Source organism: Podarcis cretensis (genome assembly GCF_951804945.1).
Source record: "Podarcis cretensis genome assembly, chromosome: 5".
In the NCBI taxonomy this organism is placed as follows: Eukaryota; Metazoa; Chordata; class Lepidosauria; order Squamata; family Lacertidae; genus Podarcis; species Podarcis cretensis.
The window spans coordinates 34,176,511-34,198,871 of record NC_137174.1 but is presented as its reverse complement, the minus strand read 5'-3'; the positions used below and the strand labels follow the sequence as shown (position 1 = coordinate 34,198,871).

At 40.7% G+C, this 22,361-nt stretch overlaps 1 protein-coding gene across 15 annotated transcripts in view; it reads right to left on the bottom strand.

Annotated features, from left to right (window-relative positions):
• The window catches only part of PCDH15 (protocadherin related 15), a 647,566-nt gene that overhangs the window by 470,658 nt on the left and 154,547 nt on the right, over positions 1-22,361 (bottom strand). For all 15 annotated transcript variants that reach the window (XM_079976223.1, XM_079976213.1, XM_079976221.1 and 12 more), the window contains one exon: positions 6,921-6,999. The gene's annotated coding sequence lies outside the window, so the exon portion shown is untranslated. The remainder of the gene's footprint in view (positions 1-6,920; positions 7,000-22,361) is intronic.

Sequence of the window (22,361 nt, the reverse complement as noted above, 5' to 3'; positions counted from 1 at the left end):
GCCAACCTTCTGATCGGCAAGTCCTAGGCTCTGTGGCTTAACCCACAGCGCCACCCATGTCCCGAGATTATAATTAAGGATTAACAAATCCTTTGGAACAAGCATGGGTTACGGCACAGGGTACTACAGGGCAGGAAAAACAGAGGAATTCAGTGGGGTATGTTGTGCAAGTGGATGTACTTTTCTGGTTTTGCAACACATATCTGTATCCAATGGATGTGTCACTCCCAGGAATGCTGATTAGGGATGTAAGAAAGAAAACATTGCTTCCCATTCCATCCTATATTTGTTTCATGCAGTGTGGTTTCCTTTCCATAGCAGTTCATCCTCCACCAAAAGCTTTATTTGTCTCAATGTGCACAGTGGCAAAATTATGTAAGTTACATAATTATGTAGGTTACATAATTTGCATAATTAATGCCAATCATATGCACTGGATTTTTCTGACATCCAGTGAAGCAGTGAACACCAGCAATTTCTGCTCCCATTTTTACCAGTATTCTCCAAAATCCTGACTGCTGGTACTAATTTATTGCCTGATACCAATAAAACTCTGTTTGGGAAGATTCACTACTGATTTTATGAGTAGTTTATTGGCTTAAAATTTGTGATTCTGTGTTGAAATTTTCAGGTGTGAAATTTAACTTAAGCTGTATGGAAGTATTTCTCTTTTAAAAATCGCTAACAAGGCTTCTTGTTTTTAAATAAAATGCAACAAGAAGGAGAAAAGTTATTAGTAACACGTTGGTAGGATCCCATCCGCAACCGGAGGTACCACTGTAATGTGTTTGTTAATACTAAAGGTGTCATGACTCTAACACTGGGCAGAGGCGGGGGAATCAATAGGGGTTTCAGATATAACACCCCCAAGCCCAGCAAACTATGGTTTGTTGAAGCAGGAGAGAGAAGAGGGAAGCACCACAGCCAGTGCAGTAACAAAAACAGAGGCTAGTCACACAAACAGTGCTAGAAATAAGGAATAAGGAATGTTAATAAACATGTTAATTGCCTAATAAAGTGCAGATGAAATCTTCCTTGGGGGCACAAGAATATTATTTTGTTTGAAAACCTGCTGAAGTACAACCGACAGCTTGGCTTGATGCTAGAATCTAACCTCAGAAGCGCTGCTAACGTAAAATCATGTGTTTTTTCTGATTCTGTTTCACAATCAACCATGACTGCTTTAGTTCCGTTGGGAGTTCCTTCTGTCCCCTTTCCCTTTCCATCATCATCATCATCTCATTCTGCTCTATCTTGTAGGTCTCCTGCAACCCATAGGAACCACAGAAGGTAGTGCGAACCTGCTCACATTTAATCAAGAAAACATCAGAAAATATCCAGATATTCTGTGCATGGGATTGTACTTCAGCTGCAACAGAGCAAGCTACTATTTGCATCATTTCAGCTAAAGCCAATCTACAGGACCAGGTTGTTAGATACAGTGCAGAAACAGGCAGGCATTCAAACTTCTTTTGTTCTGGTTGAACAAGCACAAGATTAAAACATTTTCTCAAACTGCTTGAAGCTTTGTCTAAGTACTGCTTTCCACACAGGCAGGTCACCTTATAAATTACATTGGCACTTTTAGAGCACTGCTGAAACCTGGTGTTAAATTGGCACCCAGTGATGGAGCTCCTAAAACATTTTTCTGTTAAAGTGACAAAAACAGAACTCCCATTATATATCATGGCATTGATCAAACAAACTGCCAGTATTAAGAACACACTTCCTGACTTTAAGATGTTAAAAGTTCAACAGAGCTATGTTGACTCCCAACTAAGTAAACCCATGTAACAAAATGCTGGGATGAATTTTAAACAAAGGGTACTGGCACCTAGCTTCTATCTGCTTTTGAAAAGAGTGACAACACTGATCTTTGTTACAGATATTTATGATACACGCTTACTTTGGTGTTAATATTTGAAGGTCACTCATTTAGTATCACTAAGTATACAGATATAATAAGAATTCACTTGCCCAGGCAAGCGCATTATGTGACCCATGAGAGCAGCAAAATAACCAGACTGTACAACGGTGATGGGATAAAATCAGGCCAAATCTTTACTGACAGCAGCAGGCGGGGCAAGGGTTGGAAAGGCATTGGGTCCCAAAATCAGTTCCCCATGTTGATGGAATGGATCCGCTGGGTTTGGATCACTCCAAACCTGAACAGCAGGAGTTGGCCAGTGTCGAACTGTGCTGTGGTGCAAGTCAAGCAAGCAAGGTCTCACTGGGGGACCAGGGTGCAGATTCCAACTAGGCAGGTACCAAACCCATGCTTGGGTTTCTCAATCCTCCCCTCAGGCCCCTTATGGCGGCCCCCTATACTATGTTGATCCTGCCATTTCCACCCTCATAAGATGTTCTTCCACCTAACAAAGGAAAACCATAATTTTACTGAGGGAAAGGTGGGGGGGGGACCCAACCAAGTGCCAATCAGGTTGAGAGAGGAAAAAATCTTTTCCGGCCCAGTCACCCAGTGACCCCAAATTGCTCAGTGAAGGCTCTAACCTGATAAGCTCTCAAAGCAAAATGGCTGTGAGCTCCATGGAAAGCAGCCTTATATAGGCTTTCACCTACTCTTTGCAGCAAAGGCTCATGGGACAGCTTTTTCCCATGATTCCATCACACAGAGAAGATAACTGGGCAAAACCTTGGTCCATTGTGTTTTCCTTTTTCTCCTGCCATCCACCATCAGTTTAGGAAGGGGCCAAACCTGTCACTCACCCCACATTCCTCCAAAGCAAATAATGGCCCCTAGAGATGTTGAAATAAACACTCCTTCCACTTCCTGAAATGTTTGTTGCAATTGTGCTTAATTCAACCTGCTTTGGTGTGTCATGCATTGGTGGAGGAAGAGGAGTGCAGGGGGAGTGCACCGCCCCCAGCAGTGCGATCCCAGCAGGGTGCCATCGCGGCTGCCCCCGCCCCCACGATGTGTGCCAGCCCCGCCCCCACCTGCTTTCCACCCCCCATGGCAGAGCATGAAGCTCCACCACTGGTGCCATGTGTGTCTGCATGTAGGTGTGCATGCATGTGTACAAGTACACAAATGAACACACACGCATAGGGATGCGCTGGATATGCATTGTGGATAGCTCACTCAGTACAGCGTGAGACTCTTAATCTCTGGGTCCTGGGTTCAAGCCCTAAGTTGGGCAAAAGATTCCTACATCGTAGGGGGTTGGATTAAATTATGCTTTGTGTCCCCAACTGCAAAACTATGTCCCCTATAGGAATGAATGGCAACTATTCACTTGTGTGGGAGAAAGCCAAATATGTATTTGGGGCACCATTAAGTTAAGGGCCAAGCCTTTTGCGTCCTCTCACAGTTAATCCATTTAATTTGTCCCTTAAGAAATTCAGCAAAATTCATAAATACTCCAACCTGGGCTTGCTCTGGTTTTTTGACCACCTCAGGGTACAATGAAATGTTGGGAGTGTGGGATGAACTGGTGGAAATGGTCTCTAGATAAACTATAACCATTACTTGCCAACTTGGTGGGTAAAACATCTAGCACAGATCAGCTATGAAGGATAGAGTTGTTGTTTCAAATGATAGTCAGCTGCTATTAAAAGCAAGAGAATCTAACAGCCACCCAACCCTCATCCTTTAGTAAAACTTTGACTTAAGTTAAGTGTAACAGCAGGAAGTAACTTATGACGTAGACCTGCATCTTACCGGTAGAGTAAGGCTCTCAAGTGTGCAATATTAAGCAGAACTTATCAATACGCATTCAAGTGGTCTAGACGTAATAAATTGCCCTCTAAAATGTAATTTAGTCAAATAAGAAAAGTTCCTGTGCAAATTTCCAGCAACTGAGCACACTTGTCAGTTGTGCCTATAGGATTACCAGATTGCCCTCCGGCAGCCTTCTTAACAACAAACAAAACATTCCTTTTTCTAACATGTGACAGTTTTCTTCCAAAAATGTACAAAACAGATTTTACGTGTAACTAAAAAGCTCGTTTTAAAATATAAGCTAGGGCTACAATGCATAATCGTTTCTCATATATATATATATATATATATATATATATTTCATATGCATTGCTTAAAACCATAACAATCCCAATATAAAACAATAAAACAGAGGGATAGACACAATGCAGCAAATAGTATGAAAAACAAAGCTTAAATAAATAAATGAAGCAGAAATAAAAACAAACTAATTAAAACCTGGTAGTTGACCCTTCAAATGTCATAATTAGTTCTGCCAGTCATTTAACTTGATTTAAATTTCCATCATACTGGTTTCTAGCTGTAGTTTTGTAGGTAACTGCTGTCCATAATTAAATATACAAAAATAAAATTGAGGAAATAGAGACAACCAATTCTGTGATATTTCACATTTGCAATGTAAACTTTGGCTTGTGCCTTGGCTTGTGCCCCAGTATACTGGGGCTCCCACTTATGGAGTGTTATTGTTAAGTTGTGGGCGAACATATCAGACGACACAGCGATTCTTCCAAAGCAGCTCTTTATTTGTAAGCTGGAACAGAACTGACTGGGGAGCTCAGTCAGCCTGCTTATATAGAGCTCCAGAACAATGTAACTGTTGCCATTTTCTAAAACTATCCAATCACTGAACGTCACTTTCGATCCTTCATTTGCATAACTATCTACAGTATCCCCCTGCTGGCCCAGGGTGAGAACTTCAGTACATAACAGTTATGATCTGGACCCCTAAACGCATAAAGTGGGGAGCACCCTGTAAAAATCATGTAAAGTGGGAGCACCCTGTAAATGCCCCTTAAACACCCTCTCTGCCGCTGTCTCTTCAATCCATGCAAAAAATACCGTCTCCAAAAATATGTAAGTGTGAGGATGCCTGTATTAATATCCTTACAGGAAACCTATTTTCTGACCTATTGACCAGTGGTAGAAACTTAGACTGTATGGTATCTTTGCTAATATCAAGAAATGTAGAAGGCATTAATTGCAACCAAGCAAGAGTGAGTTCCTTCATCAAAAGTGTACTAATTTTAAATAAGCAATCCCCTGGGTCTGGTTTATATTTATACCGGAGGTATAAAGAGATGCAAAATTTTCCTGCATAAACACATCATTTCTACACAATTTAAAGCAATATCCCCTTGGGGGAAAAAATAATTGCGTAGGTTGTCAAATTTCTGAAATAAATATGTCATATTTTGATACCAGGATTTATCCATCAATGGACTAAATGTTCATTGTTCCTGATAGCATAATTTTGCCAAGCAAAGCTCTGGCACTGTTTTACATTTTAGAGAATAATTAAATATCTGCTGAGAAATCTTCATGGACCAAATAAACGATCCTATCTCCAGCCACAAACACTGGATTGGTGTATATCGGGTGAGGTGTGTGAGAGTTTTTACCATTAATTTAGTATTCTATTTTGGATACCATCAACTAAAGCTTTAATGGAAGATAAGAAAAACTGTTCCTTCATTCATCTCAATCACTACAGGCAGTCACAAGGAGCAGCAAAAGCCCAATAGAAGCTATTCAGTTTAGTTCAAAAGGAATCAGTGATAGAGGTAGCAATTGTAACTCATATTTATCACAGCATCATAGAACTGTAGAGTTAGAAGGGACCCCGAAAGTCATCTAGTACAAGCCCTTGCAATGCAGAAATCTCAAAAAGATCATACATGACAGGTGGCCATCTAACCTCTGATTACAAAGCTTCAAGGAAGGAGAGTCTTCTATCAATTACATCTGGGTCTAATCTGAAGCCAAAGGAAAGGGAGGGGAAGGATTTGCATTTTCCAGTACAAGAACCAAGTGTGTATCTCCTCTTGGAGGAATATTCATGTTCTCCCATGGCATGGTCTGAAGGCACTACCTTGCTAAGCTAAGCACTTCTAGGTCTGCTGCTCAGTGCTTGGATGGGTGATGGTTTTGGATTCCTTGATGAAAAACAGTGGGATATGATGATGATCATTTCCCCCTTTGCCTCTGAGCCGCTAGCACAAGTGTGACTAAAATTTGAGCCTCCTCTTCCCATTTACTTTTAATATTTGAAGCAGCCTTCAGAGCAGCTGAGATTAAAAAGAACACTGTCATCCCTTTCTCTATGCCTATATTAAAGTTTTGGAAATACAGCGGTACCTCGGGTTAAGAATTTAATTCATTCTGGAGGTCCGTTCTTAACGTGAGGTACCACTTTAGCTAATGGGGCCTCCCGCTGCCACCACACAATTTCTGTTCTCATCCTGAAGCAAAGTTCTTAACCCAAGGTACTATTTCTGAGTTAGCGGAGTCTGTAACCTGAAGCATCTGTAACCTGAAGCACCACAGTATGCAGGTTCACTCAGTTTAAGCACCAGAAGATTAATCGACAGGGTTTGTTTGGCGCTTTTTTTTTAAAAAAAAAAGTTTGATAATAGACTGGGACAAGGAACAAACTGGACACAAGAAGGACCAGCCATACTGGCTGCTCATGTCCCAGTGTACCTGCTAATTCCTATCGAAGTGGTCAGGTGAGATTGGGTTATAATATTTAACACTGATATATCCATATGGACTTGGAGGGAAGTAAACTGAGCTCCCTTTACCTCCCTTTGACTTATGATATGTTTTATGCTGTGACTTAGCATGTTTCTGCCAACCTGGCTCAGTTACGAGAAATCAGTTGGCCTGAAAACAAACGTGGTTCATCATTTGAGCAATGAGTAAGACAGAGGGGTGGAAAGGTTTGTCTCAAGTCACCCATATAGAAGTTTTTTTGAAAAACCCTAACTACCGTTCCATTTTAAGAAGTGGACAGATGTGTGCATAACCTGTGACTGCCACATTACATCCCATTTGTATCTCAGTAAGTGCAAGGATTATGAATATAAATAAAAACATTTAACTCTTTGTTCAAAATGTAACATATGCTCTCTGACGTTAAATAAACAAAAAGATTCAAGTTTCTGAAACATTTCCTCACCAAGACTCTGGAGTCATGATGTTGGGTTGAGCTTCACTGCAATATGGCATTCTGTAGTTTGTCCACCATTGTTGCAAACCTGTAGATAAAAAAATCATTTTTTTAAAAAAAAAATATGGTGGCAAAATGGTGTTATGTTATAAATGCTTGCAGTAGCAAACACAGAACAGTCTTAACGATAATTTATTTGATCGTATATAATTTTTGTGGCATTTGCCAACTGTAATAAAAAGAGGGCCTCCTTCTAATCTGAGTCTACATACTGAAGACTGGCACAAAAGCAACAACACTTCTTTCTTATGGTTGAGTTATTTAATATCTTTATTTCACTTTACTGTTACAATATGGTGCTTTTATCCACAACATATGTATATGTGTGTCCAGTATTTAAAGTAATTACAATAACATTTTGACAGGAGCCTTTCTGGATTTTTTATTCAAGTAAGACACTGAACCAAGAAGCTATAGGAACAGTATTTTATTCTAGTTCTTTAATATATATATATAATAAAAAAGATCACCAAGATAAATGTGAAGCAGCTAAGTATTCCTCAGTGACTACCCAAAAGTGGATTTCTTTCCCTCCCCAAGCTATTTATAAAACTACTGTATAGTAATATTTAATATTTAATGTTAATATTTACATGAATATTGTACAAAACCCTGTAAAGTCCAGATTCTTGCACTTGTAAAATAGGAATACTTGATATATGCCCTAAACATCCTTGGTATTGTTCAAATGTCATTCATATTTTGTCCATTAGGGTCCACGCAAATTAGCCAGCATATAGCCCAATTGCTATAGATGAGCCCCTCAGGTCGGAAGGCGTCCAACATGCTACTGGGGAAGAGTGGAGGGCAAGTACAAGTAGATCCAGAGCTGATGAAGCGGCTGGGCCAAAGCCGAAAGGACGCTCAGTTGCGGATATGCCTGGAAGCGAAAGGAAAGTCCAATGCTGTAAAGAAAAATATTGCATAGGAACCTGGAATGTAAGAACCATGAACAGGGGTAAGTTGGAGGTGGTCAAAAATGAGATGGCAAGAATAAATATTGACATCCTGGGCATCAGTGAACTAAAATGGACGGGAATGGGTGAATTCAGTTCGGATGACCATCATATCTACTACTGTGGGCAAGAAACCCGTAAAAGAAATGGAGTGGCCCTCATAGTCAACAAAAGAGTGGCAAAAGCTGTACTGGGATGCAATCTCAAAAATGATAGAATGATCTCGATACGAATCCAAGGCAGACCTTTTAACATCACAGTAATCCAAGTTTATGCACCAACTACTGGTGCTGAAGAAACTGAAATTGACCAATTCTATGAAGACTTACAACACCTTATAGAAGTGACACCAAAGAAGGATGTTCTTCTCATTATAGGGGATTGGAATGCTAAAGTAGGGAGTCAAGAGATAAAAGGAACAACTGGCAAGTTTGGCCTTGGAGATCAAAACGAAGCAGGGCAAAGGCTAATAGAGTTCTGTCAAGAGAACAAGCTGGTCATCACAAACACGCTTTTCCAACAACACAAGAGACGACTCTACACATGGACATCACCAGATGGGCAGCATCAAAATCAGATTGATTATATTCTCTGCAGCCAAAGATGGAGAAGCTCTATACAGTCAGCAAAAACAAGACCTGGAGCTGACTGTGGCTCAGATCATCAGCTTCTTATAGCAAAATTCAAGCTTAAACTGAAGAAAGTAGGCAAAACCACTGGGCCAGTAAGATACAATCTAAGTCAAATCCCTTATGAATACACAGTGGAAGTGAGGAACAGGTTTAAGGATTTAGATTTGGTGGACAGAGTGCCTGAAGAACTATGGATGGAGGCTCGTAACATTATACAGGAGGCAGCAACGAAAACCATCCCAATGAAAAGGAAATGCAAGAAAGCAAAGTGGCTGTCCAATGAGGCCTTACAAATAGCGGGGGAGAGAAGGCAAGCAAAATGCAAGGGAGATTGTGAAACATACAGGAAACTGATTTCCAAAGAATAGCAAGGAGAGACAAGAAGACCTTCTTAAACAAGCAATGCAAAGAAATGGAGGAAAGCAATAGAATGGGAAGAACCAGAGATCTGTTCAAGAAAATTGGAGATATGAAAGGAACATTTCGTACAAAGATTTCCATAATAAAGGACAAAAGTGGAAAGGACCTAACAGAAGCAGAAGACATCAAGAAGAGGTGGCAAGAATACACAGAGGAATTATACCAGAAAGAAACGGATGTCTCATATACCCCAGGTAGTGTGGTTGCTGACCTTGAGCCAGACATCCTGGAGAGTGAAGTCAAATGGGCCTTAGAAAGCACTGCAAATAACAAGGCCAGTGGAAGTGATGGTATTCCAGCTGAACTATTTAAAATTTTAAAAGATGATGCTGTTAAGGTGCTACACTCAATATGCCAGCAAGTTTGGAAAACTCAGCAGTGGCCAGAAGATTGGAGAAGATCAGTCTACATCCCAATCCCAAAGAAGGGCAGTGCCAAAGAATGCTCCAACTATCGCACAATTGCACTAATTTCTCACGCTAGCAAGGTTATGCTTAAAATTCTACAAGGAAGGCTCAAGCAGTATGTGGACCGAGAACTCCCAGAAGTGCAAGCTGGATTTAGAAGAGGCAGAGGAACCAGAGACCAAATTGCAAACATGCGCTGGATTATGGAGAAAGCTAGAGAGTTCCAGAAAGACATTTACTTCTGCTTCATTGACTATGCAAAAGCCTGTGTCGACCATGGCAAACTATGGCAAGTTCTTAAAGAAATGGGAGTGCCTGATCACCTCATCTGTCTCCTGAGAAATCTCTATGTGGGACAAGAAGCTACAGTTAGAACTGGATATGGAACAACTGACTGGTTCAAAATTGGGAAAGGAGTACGGCAAGGCTGCATTTTGTCTCCCTGCTTATTTAACTTATATGCAGAATTCATCATGCGAAAGGCTGGGCTGGATGAATCCCTAGCCGGAATTAAGATTGCCGGAAGAAATATCAACAACCTCAGATAAGCAGATGACACAACCTTGATGGCAGAAAGTGAGGAGGAATTAAAGAACCTTTTATTGAGGGTGAAAGAGGAGAGTGCAAAATATGGTCTGAAGCTCAACATCAAAAAAACGAAGATCATGGCTACTGGTCCCATCACCTCCTGGCAAATAGAAGGGGAAGAAATGGAGGCAGTGAGAGATTTTACTTTCTTGGGCTCCATGATCACTGCAGATGGTGACAGCAGCCACGAAATTAAAAGACGCCTGCTTCTTGGGAGAAGGGCAATGACAGGCCTAGACAGCATCTTGAGAAGTAGAGACATCACCTTGCCAACAAAGGTCCGTATAGTTAAAGCTATGGTTTTCCCAGTAGTGATGTATGGAAGTGAGAGCTGGACCATAAAGAAGGCTGATCGCCGAAGAATTGATGCTTTTGAATTATGGTGCTGGAGGAGACTCTTGAGAGTCCCATGGACTGCAAGAAGATCAAACCTCTCCATTCTGAAGGAAATCAGCCCTGAGTGCTCACTGGAAGGACAGATTGTGAAGCTGAGGCTCCAGTACTTTGGCCACCTCATGAGAAGAGAAGACTCCCTGGAGAAGACCCTGATGTTGGGAAAGATGGAGGGCACAAGGAGAAGGGGGCGACAGAGGACAAGATGGTTGGATAGTGTTTTCGAGGTTACCAGCATGAGTCTGACCAAGCTGCGGGGGGCAGTGGAGGACAGGAGTGCCTGGCGTTCTCTGGTCCATGGGGTCACGAAGAGTCGGACACGACTAAACGACTAAACAACAAACAACAAGCCCAATTGCACATACTGTCTTATTGAGTGGGTGGCAAAATGCCTTTACGTGGTTGCCTCTCAAGGCAGAGCTCTATTCTGATTTTCTTCACCAATATAAAAGGACCTGTTTCATTATATATTGCAAGCGGTGATGTTGCCATAATTCATAAACACAAGGAGCTCATATGTAACACAAATAATTCATTTCCCCCAGAAGTAAATCAAGATTCTGCACGTGTGCTCAATATTTAGCAGACCCAAACACCAGGTCACAGTATCTAAAATATTATTTGCTTGAAAACATTTATTTTAAATTTACAGACAATAATTTCAGCAATATAAGAATCTAAAGTCAAATGTCCCCACAACAAAAGAGAAATGTGCTTATGTGTACCTGCGGTTCAGACCACGTAGCAAGGTCTGCTGCAGAATCTGCTAATCAGCTGTGACATGTGCCAAATACACTTTCCTTTTTGTGTGGTAAGAGCACTTGTGCTTCTAAGGAGCTCTTCTTAAAATTCAGTGCCACCAGGTATTGAATAAATTTATCCAATGAAGACCCAAGCAGCTCACAAATACTAAGGTTATATCTGCAATGAGTGTTTATTTTCAGAATGAAACCACTTTCTCAAGAAGTGCTTTTTAGGGGCAAAAATATATGCTCAGTCTCCACAAGCCTATAAGAAAATGTTGCATTTATCCAGCCTTAAAGGTAAAGGTAAAGGTACCCCTGCCCGTACGGGCCAGTCTTGACAGACTCTGGGGTTGTGCGCCCATCTCACTTAAGAGGCCTGGGGCCAGTGCTGTCCGGAGACACTTCCGGGTCACGTGGCCAGCGTGACATCGCTGCTCTGGCGAGCCAGAGCCGCACACGGAAACGCCGTTTACCTTCCCGCTGGTAAGCGGTCCCTATTTATCTACTTGCACCCAGAGGTGCTTTCGAACTGCTAGGTTGGCAGGCACTGGGACCGAGCAGCGGGAGCGCACCCCGCCGCAGGGATTCGAACCGCCGACCTTTCGATCAGCAAGTCCTAGGCGCTGAGGCTTTAACCCACAGCGCCACCTGCGTCCCGAGACTTATCCAGCCTTAATGTCAGTTAAATATATTAAGACCTGATGAAGAATATTGAAAAAAGAGAAGGAAATGGTTCTGTAACCATACCACTAAAATGTACCACTTTCCACATGCTCTGAAAAAAATATTTGAAAAGTAGGGCATAATTAATTACGAAGAATGAAATTATAACATAACAACATAACATAACCCTAAGGAGCTGCATCTCTGAAATCAGTTCATTGTGGAATTAACATAGAGATTCCACACATGGTAATTTAATTTAGTGATATATTAACAAGCAGTGTTCTTTCCAATGCTCAAGATTCATTCTATTATGCTGATTCACAAATAAAGATCAACATATGTCCTTGGCAACTTAAAATGAAAGTTTTTTACCTACAGGTTCAGCCCATGACATTTGTTCTTATTGACTCAGAATGGGCAATTACTGAGCAATTACATCTTGAAAAACCTCTCTGTGAATCACCCCATTAGCTTCTCCTGTCTGTCTGTCTATATCACTAGCGAAACTGTGATTCATAAACTCCATGTCCCCACCCCATTACGAGGGGCCCCTCAATCTGCTTGTAATGTTCTTCCCACATGCAGGCTGGGTGGCAATACAACTTGACTGTCTGGTGCCTAGATCTTTGCTCTATGCTGGGTCAAATCCTGTGAACTGAAACATTTTAACTCACTTCTGTCAATATGTAGCTTTGGCGTCTGTACCCCACCCTGCAGGACATTAAAAGGTTAACTTTATGTATGGACGCACAGTCTCCAAGGTTGGTTTCTTCACAGAGGTTTATTAGTAGTAGGGTGTATTTGTGCATCATTCATGCAGAAGGAGGAAAAGGCACTTGCTGAAAAATCTTGATTGCGCTCTAAGCAAGATAAAAAGAGGCTGTACCAACTCCAGCAAAACAGAATTAAGTCTTTCCCATAGACTTTCCCATAGCTGGGCAAAAGAACAGAGGAATAATAGAAAAGGAAATATTTTAAGGCCCTTAGGTGCACAAATAGACAAAACACTACAGGTATACAACTATGTAAGTTTCAAGGAAGTGCCTTGAGGCAAAAAGCAGTGTTGCAGATTTCATCTCCATTAAAAAACAACAATAACACCACAAATCTGAAAAAATCCACAGCTGTTCAAGTTAGAGGATTAAAGTGAGCAGGGAACTCACAGCACAGTCAGAATACAATGAAGCATCATCAGCGGTATTGGTCAGTGAATCACTCCAAAGGTTTATCTCTCCTACAATAAGCCTTGAAGAGATATAGAATACAGATTTTGTGGACACCTACTACGCCAAACTCAGAGAGACAGGGCAGAAGGCTATCTGCTATTGTTAGCTGCCATTACCCAAATACTTGCCAAAAACAACATCCAAAGTACTTTTTTCTCAAGTCGGCCAAGCCCTCTCCTGTCACTGGGTGTTAAGGTGATTTCTGCCCCCAAAGTGCACAGAAGGAGATTATACCCAGAACTGACTTGAGGGTGGTCATGCAGCCTGTGCTTGTTGCTGCTAGCCCAACACAATCTCCTGTTATTGGTCCAGGGACCAAAGTGCTCAGCCATATCCCCAGGGCAGAATTTAAATATGTGTTGTTGGGAGAGATAGACACTAGATAAGGGCAATTCATGGCTCAATGGTTTTGCCACTTGGGCATCCCACAGTGGATTGCTTACCTGCTGCTGAATGTCCACAAATGATAAAAGGGAAAGGGGAGGTGAAAGGGGAGAGCTGAGGAAAGGATTGGGATTAGGAGAATGGAGGGAGGAGAGGGATCCTGTGTTCTTCAGAGAAGGTATATCTGAGAGTATGCATATGTGATATAGACAGATGGTTGCATGGGAAAACATAGGAGGTTGGGTGATGGAAGAGGGAAGGGAAATTTTACAATATAATATACAAATGCAAATATAATTCTCCACTTGTAAATATAATTTTTATGAAGATTTTCTTTTTTTATCCTTCAGAAAATCAAAATGCAACAAAACTCAATTTTAACTGGAATTATATGAGTTAATAACATGACCCAGTAAGCACTTGGTTGCAAAGCCAGTTTAACAGGGCATTCCAAAGTAACAAGGTGCCCTACATTCATTAATTTTCAACACAACTTCACTTACAATAAAATGATTCCAGAAATACTCCCAGGGTTCTCATTATTGATTACTATCTACAGCAAAACAAATGAGCCCCTCATACAAACAATCCTATAAATCCAGGTTTCTTCAGATTGGAACTCATCTAGGTGATCATGATATAGTACCAAAGGATTTTTTAAAAAATAAAATAAAATAAAATAAAAGGTAGGATACATGCTATGCAAAAGTGACATTTCACTGTAACAGATTAAAAACCTCTACAGTACTTAATTCACTGAAATCCCTTTCCATATCAAGGCCTCTATCTGACAATAAAAAAATTTAGTCTTTTTCAAATGCTTAAAATTGAAGATTTTTTTCAGTAATTCAACTGCTATCATCTTTCCCACTTTGCATTGGAAGCCTTTGCTATTTTATATAGTAGATGAAAAAATAATTATGCTAAAAGATGGTTCACTTCACAAAGGTTGAAGAATGCATTCAGGAATTGAATAGGCAAGGGATAGCCTTAACTTGTCAACTTATCTTCTCTGAATATATTTAATACTTCTCAAAAGTTGTCACTCTTAAGGCAATTAATAGCACAATCCTACACATATCTATTCAGAAGCAAGTTTCACTGAATTCAATGGGACTTAGCCCCAAGTCAGTAGGTACAGGACTGCAACCATTCTCCTTTCCTTTTGATGACCATTCTTTATTGCTTATACTTCAGATCCATAAAACCAATATTAGGCTGAGCACATGATTATTCCATGACAGTATTTCCCTTAATTTCTATTGCAATGATTGAAGTGACACATTTTTCACTTAACTTATAGTTGGCCATAGAAAAGTCATGTACAATCCAGGGGGGTGTTAGTAGACCACAAGCTGAACATGAGTCAATGGTGTGATGCAGCAGCAAAAAAAGCTAATGCAATTCTAGGCTGCATTAACAAAAGTATAGTGTCCCAATCTGCCTTGGTCAGACCAATTGGTCCAGTTCTGGGTGCCACAGTTTATGAAGGATATTGAAAAGCTGGAAGGTGTTCATATTAGGGTGACCAAGATGTCTGGAAACCAGGTTTACAAGGAACAATTGAGGGAGTTGAGTATGTTTAGCCTGGAAAAGAAAAGACTGAAAGGTGGTATGATAGTCATCTTCAAATATCTAAAAGGCTGTCACATGGAAGATGGAACAAGCTTGTTTTTTGCTTCTTCAGAGGGTAGGACCCAAACCACTGGATTCAGGTAACAGGAAAGTAGATTCTGATTAGACTTTCTGACAGTAAATGCTGATCCCACCTCCAATTCATAGTCTTTTTTTCACAGTTCGTTTGTATTTGCTACGAGACACTGTTTTCAGAGACATTATGCAGCTAGGGGAGAAGAGAGAAAAATGGGCAGATAGTGAACTTTTGTTCTCAAATGCACCCATTTACTTTCTTCCATACTTTGCCATTCATTCATTTGGGAAATAATATAAAATTATTAATAAACAATATAGGGGAGGCAGAACCTTCTACCTCATCACGAAACTGAGTCGTTAGTCCTTCTCCAGCAGGTAACCCACAGTATTTGTGCATGCACATAAGATGTAGTGGCTATGCCATAACCGCATATGAGAAGCAAGGGAGCATAAAGGTTTCTGCCATAATTTTTCTTAATACTGAAATAGAAATGAAAACAGATGGATCCTCCCTTTCTTTCAAAAGGGTCTTTCTTCTGCAAGAGGGCATAATAACTCATACTGCTTAAGACTCCCTTTCTTTTCAGATTCATAGGAACAACAGCAGAAAACTGACACATTGTCTTCTAGGTAACTTAAAAAATGCATATAGTGGTACAATAGCCAGTTATAGTTTTTGATGTGAATTAGTAGGAAGATATATTAATTATATTTAATCCTCCACAGACCTACATGTATGGGTTAATGAACAAAGCAAAAAATGGCTGGTACCTGTTTTGTTTTTTGTTTTTAATAAAAAAGTCATGTAGCTAGCACACAAAGAGTCCCAGTAGCAGATCCTTGAGTCTCATCATGAGGCAGATTAATAAAGCATATTGTACTTCCATTCAGCTGCATGGAGCAGCTGAACCCATCCCCTCTTCAGCTGAACCCATCAACCCTCATGTAGTGAAGCAGACCACACTCTGAAGTAAGTTTAAAAATGATTTACTTAATTAATTGAGTTCACAGTCATGCATTTTCCTTATGGCAACAGCAATAAGATAATGCAAGTAAAATACTTAGCTGAAGTTCAGCAATCTCAGACAAATGTCCGAGACTGGGAGCTAAATTGAGGCATGTCCGCCTCCTTTGCATGTAGCATGAGAGAGAGAGAGAGAGAGAGAGAGAGAGGAACAGGAAACAAGTGTTACTTCCTTCCTCCTATGAGAACACAGGACATGACCTCACTGATCCTACTCTACTAATTAGAACTCTGTTGTCCTTAACTCCTTCATATACTAACTAGCATTCTTAGGCTTGAATGTAAATCTCTCACAGTTTTAGCAGTGATGCTGTCAGGGCAACACTATGGGACCAAGTCCCACTCAGCAGAGTGAGTAAGAAGACCACCAAGGTAGTATAGCTGACCTTCCACATTTTCAAATACGTGAAGTAATGCCCAATACTATCTAAAGATAGTGCAGAATCTAAAATTGCTAAACTGTGCCAATGAGTTTCAGCAGCAAACTACTGCAGAACAATTTATAGTGTGTTACAGAATGACAGAAACTGAGAGTCTTGAGAACTTGCTAAAATAGACACACAAATATGAAAATGCCGCAGCAATGGCCGGAAGTTGAAGTGAATGGAAGGGAAAAGCAACCCACAAAAATATTACAGTTGTGACATCTTAAGTTTTGCATCTGTTTGAAATAGAAAATGATGATGATACCTATTTCCATGCCATCCCTTTATTTCAATATTTTCATGCCAACCTATTTATCCGCTTGAATAGATTGTCTCAAACAACAGCAAAAGGTTCATATAGAAAATCCCTCAACGAGCTTTGTAATTAATAATTCACCTTGATGCAAACAAGCTGGCAAAGGTCAGTTGGTTTGACCATGCTATCTAGAAGAACATTAATCTGACTTTACTGAGGCATGCAGGCATGAAGCTTATTTGGTTGGTTCTTCCACTGACAGTGGCTGGGAGGGAAGCCAAAGCAGTTTAAAGAGAGAGAGAGGAAGAGAGGAAGAGCAAATGATGCCTATTTCCCCAGGAGACTTTGAAAGGGCTTGGGTTTAAAACATGACCTGACAACATTTCAACAACCCAGATTTTGTCAGCCACTAAAGTCTGATTGTTTTAATACATACATATGGCACAAGAACCCTTGAGGCATGCCTGAAGGTGAATAAAGAGCAGCAGATCAAATCTGCAAGCAGAGGGTCACCGCACAGATTCCTGAACACATACAAATATATTTTTTAACACAGTGCAGAAATAAAAAGGGACATTAAAGACTACTATCACAGCAAGGCAAAGCTATTTACAGGTACAAGTATGCATTTTCTACTCATATCACTCTTATTTTCTGTATTGTTTTCTCATTGCTGAGATTGGCCAGGACCAATAAAGATTTCAAAAACCTAAGATTCTTTTTGTAGCTTTGTGTTTTTGGCATGAATTCAAAGGATTCATTTTCAGCCAGATCTGCGGGAGCCATTCTATTGCCCCTAGATGGCCTCCTACCCGAACCTCCTCTTTCCCTTCTTTTAAAATCCCAATTATGGCTGCAAGGGCACCATGTAGAGTCTGCTCTGCAAAAAAGCCCTGGCAGTGGTAAAATATTTCCCTGCAGAAAACCCATAGGGCAAGGCTGTCTTCTAAGGGGTGAATGTTCCCACCACGACCATAGTGGTTTTTTGAGGACACAGCCTTTTTATCTGCACCATTTCCTCTTCCCACAGCTTCCTGCTTCTTTTGCTACCAGTCTGGTAATCCAACCCTAACAGAACAAATTTGGGGTATGTACAGAGGCTGGAGGAGGAAGATAAACCTAATATGCCATTGTGTAAGTGGGCGACCATCACTGGATGGCACCCCAAGTTTTCATGGGCAATGGGTAGGGGTTAGAAAGACACCTAACATTTTCCTCATGTTACTTTGATATAGTATTCATCATAACTCATTTCATCCCATAGGCTGCCTTCAGCCAGAATCGTGTGTTTTTTTAAAAAAAATGTTCTCACTGGAATTTATTTTACAGGTTTAGAAACTATGTATTCCTCTTGAGTGCTGATTAAGAAAGGATTATCCTGCTCAACAGCACACTTAATTCAGATTCTACATGATTTCCTGAGGTTACTTACAAACTAATATTCCAATTACTGCTGCACATTACTTTAGTATCCTTCTTCTGATTCCCCCCCCCCCTTTTTAAGTATTATTATAATCTAACTAGGAATGGAACATAAAAGGGATCATAAGCAAAAAGTAAAGCCAATGAGCAAACTTAATCATCTTGCTGGTGACATTGCACAAACAAGAGTCTGAAGTCTACTGATGCAAGAATTGCCCACTGTAAGAAACAGAGAGCTGTCATCAAAAAGAGCATTTCTCTGTTGATTCTTCCTTTTATCTCCATGGTGTAGTAAACCATTTAACTCTGTGACAGGGTACCATCATGTGCCTCCTTCCTCCTAAGCTTCAGATCACTAGCTACCACTGGTGAGGTGTGCACAATAGGATAATGTTCTGTGAATCTGTCACTGCTACTGAATGAGAGTTTGGAGACCTTGACAAGGATGGCATTTTTGGTAGGCACAGCATGTCTTCAGTAATGTGAAGTATTACCCTGAGATTAAGAAAGGTCAAATGCTCTGAAAGCCATATTTTAGATGCAGCCATGAGGATATCCCACAATGTTGGGATGTGGTATTTCTTTTCAGTTGTAAAAAAAAAAAAAAAAAAATGATTGCCATCTTATTCACAGAAAAAAATGATTATAGCCAAACAGAAAAAAACCCATTTTTACAAATAGCCCAGTTTGATGTCTTAATTAGCTCTTCAAAGGGCTGCAGCAGCTATTAATATATTCTGTGCTCGGCAGAATCCTTATCAAGAATATGTATTTCTTAAACAGACAAATGAAGCCTCAGACCAGGCTTCCCCAGACTCTGCCCTCCAGATGTTTTGAGACTACAGTTCCCACCATCCCTGACCACTGGTCCTGCTAGCTAGGGATCATGGGAGCTAAAGGCCAAAAACCTCTGGAGGGCCGAGTTTGTGGAAGCCTGCCTCAGACAAATGGGAGCCAAGGCTTAGATGCACATTTAGAGCAATTCAGGTAGATGTACAACAGGTTTTACTTATTCAATTTTCCTTGATAAGGGGAAATTCAGATTAAATGGAAAATGGAAAAAGGTCCAGACTGGCATGTTGATGACAACACTATGGATGTGGCAAAAAAAGAAATGTGTGCATTAACAGCACTGAATCCACAATAAACTCCTGTCTGAAAACACTTGTGACTCTTCTTTTGTTTTAACCATATGCATTCGTCAGTTCGTTAAGTTGGTCCTCTGTGGATAAAAAAACACACTGCAGTGGGCTTTCAATTCAATGAGAAAGATGCAAGTTAACACAATTTAGAGCAATGTTCTGTGGCTTATGTTTGCTAAAGAATCTAATCTTGTGAAATCAAGCCTTTATTATTCTGCATAGTTTAAGCTTTGCAGAGCTTAAACGATTAAATAAAATACATACTTGAAGCTAAACTCCATATTCCAAAGAAAAAAAAAAACTATTTTATTTCTGCTATTTATGTATATAAATGGCTTAGTTTGCATAAAGTAAAATGTCAAGATCTAATACTGGAATGCATTTTTTTTTTTTTAGATATACATCTTTTTAATTACAGAACATAGTTATTCTGAAATCAGTTCCGCTTACAGGTGGGGCACAAATCTTGACACAGAAATGTTACAAGAGAACTGGATTACTACAGATGCAGTGCTTGTCCACTAGGGGGCACTACATTTTCACTGCAGCACCTCCTGTTAAATTCTCTCATCTAATACAGTATGTAAACTAGTAAACTATAGCATTTTGCACCACAGAACACATTTGGGTTGTATACGTTTGCAGTGCTGCATTAGTGTGACATACTATTTATAAACTGTAAACACATATAGAATTATCTGTGCAAATTCCAAACTCACAGTCATTTGTTATGACTTTATGCAGATCCTGAACCTTCTTTATTAAAGTTGTGGACTTTACACAAAGTACACACCTTGTGAATCTTCACTCCAGGTAAAAGGTAAAGGTAAAGGGACCCCTGACCATTAGGTCCAGTCGTGACTGACTCTGGGGTTACAGCACTCATCTCACTTTATTGGCCGAGGGAGCCGGCGTACAGCTTCCAGGTCATATGGCCAGCATGACTAAGCCACTTCTGGCGAACCAGAGCAGCACACGGAAACGCTGTTTACCTTCCCGCCGGAGCAATACCTATTTATCTACTTGCACTTTGACATGCTTTCGAACTGCTAGGTTGACAGGAGCTGGGACCGAGCAACGGGAGCTCACCCTGTCGCAGGGATTCGAACTGCCAACCTTCTGATTGGCAAGTCCTAGGCTCTGTGGTTTAACCCACAGCGCCACCCGCGTCCTTCACTCCAGGTACGTGCAGGCAAAATATACTACTTAACAGTAGCAGCAGCAGGAACAACAGCAACAACAGACAAAGAATGTATGTAGTGTCCAGCCTTTCAAAGAAACAGACTAGAAATCTTGCTAAGGGACACCAAAGGATGTGATACTTTAACCATATGGAGGCAACTTGAAACTGCTTCAGAGTGGCACCTTACAGCTAGGCATATTGTACACTAAGATGATCTGTCACTACCCTGTCTGATTTCCTTGGTTCTAGAACAAACTTAAAATGCACAGGTGGGCATCCTGCAGCCCATGGGCTACAACCTCATTTTATGCGGTCACCAATATTTCCCAAAACTCTCCCCATTTCCACATTCCTTCCTCCTGGTTCACTTCTTTCGTGTCCCTGCCCCCCTTATGTAGTATTAGATTGAACAATAGGAAGGGAATATACTGGGTTAAACCACAGAGCCTAGGGCTTGCTGATCAGAAGGTTGGCGGTTCAAATCCCCGCGATGGGGCGAGCTCCCATTGTTTGCTCCCTGCTCCTGCCAACCTAGCAGTTTGAAAGCATGTCAAAGTGCAAGTAAATAGGTACCATTCCGGTGGGAAGGTAAACGGCGTTTCCGTGCTCTGCTCTGGTTCGCCAGAAGCGGCTTAGTCATGCTTTCCACATGACCTGGAAGCTGTACACCGGCTCCCTCAGCCAATAAAGTGAGATGAGCGCCGCAACCCCAGAGTCGTCCACAACTGGACCTAATGGTGTGGGGTCCCTTTACCTTTATACTTTATTTGGAGAAAAAATTAAAAAGTGATGGGTTTTTAAAACTTTTAGCCACTCTTCCCCCCCCCCAGCAACCTGAGTCCAAATGTAGGTTTCTGCCATGTATTTGTTCAGAATGGAGAGCACACTGAAGTCAGAAATGTATCACTTTCATATGCTTACAAGAAGAGTGCCTGCATTGCTCATTTTTATTTACTTAAAGAAGGCTGAGGGATATATAAAAAAATCCTATCCACTTTCTTCACACCATGCACAATTCCATATACTTCTACCACATACACCTTTCTCACAATTTTTCCCAAATAAAAAGCTCTGAAATGTTGCAACTTTCCTCCCCGGGGAGTTGCTCCACCACTACGGATGAGGAGGAGGTAGTGAAAAGACTTGCTTTCAGGCTTTTACTGGAAACAAAGCCCTAGTGAGCATGTCACCACCACTAGTGATACCCTCTCATGGATTGGGGGGCAAGAAGGTTTATGTTTCACTTGCTTGCTTAGGAAGAAATGTCTGGCAAAGCTTAATTACTTTTTAAAATATTATATGCTTTTAGCCTTCCATATTGTATGCTTGTTGTTGAATCTACATGAACTCCCTTGAGTCCCAGTCTGAGAACAAGGCGGGATACTAATATAGTAGTAGTACTAATAAGTTGCCCTGAGAAGTATAATCAGTTTACTTAAAACTGCCATTTTTATTATTAATTTCCTTTTTGTACTTGTGGTTGTATTTTTGCTTGTATTAATCTATTACAGTTAAAAATCTATTGGGGAGATGGGACAAAACTCCAGAGATTTTCACATTTACATTTTTACATTAATAAGGTAGGAAATGAAACAGGCAGGGACGATAACCACTCAGGTCCTTTCTATGTATACAGGATGCCATGTATACTTTCCATGTATACATCCCTTCTAAATTAGGGATGGGGAATCTGTCATCCTCCAGATGTTACTGGACTACACTTCCCATCATCCTTCACTGTTGGTCATGCTGGTTGGGGCTGATGGGTGTTGTAGATCAACATTTGGAGGGCACTAGGTTATTCACATCTATTCTTAATTAGCATCTTTTTTTGCTGATTCTATATGCTCTAGAATGAGATGCCAGA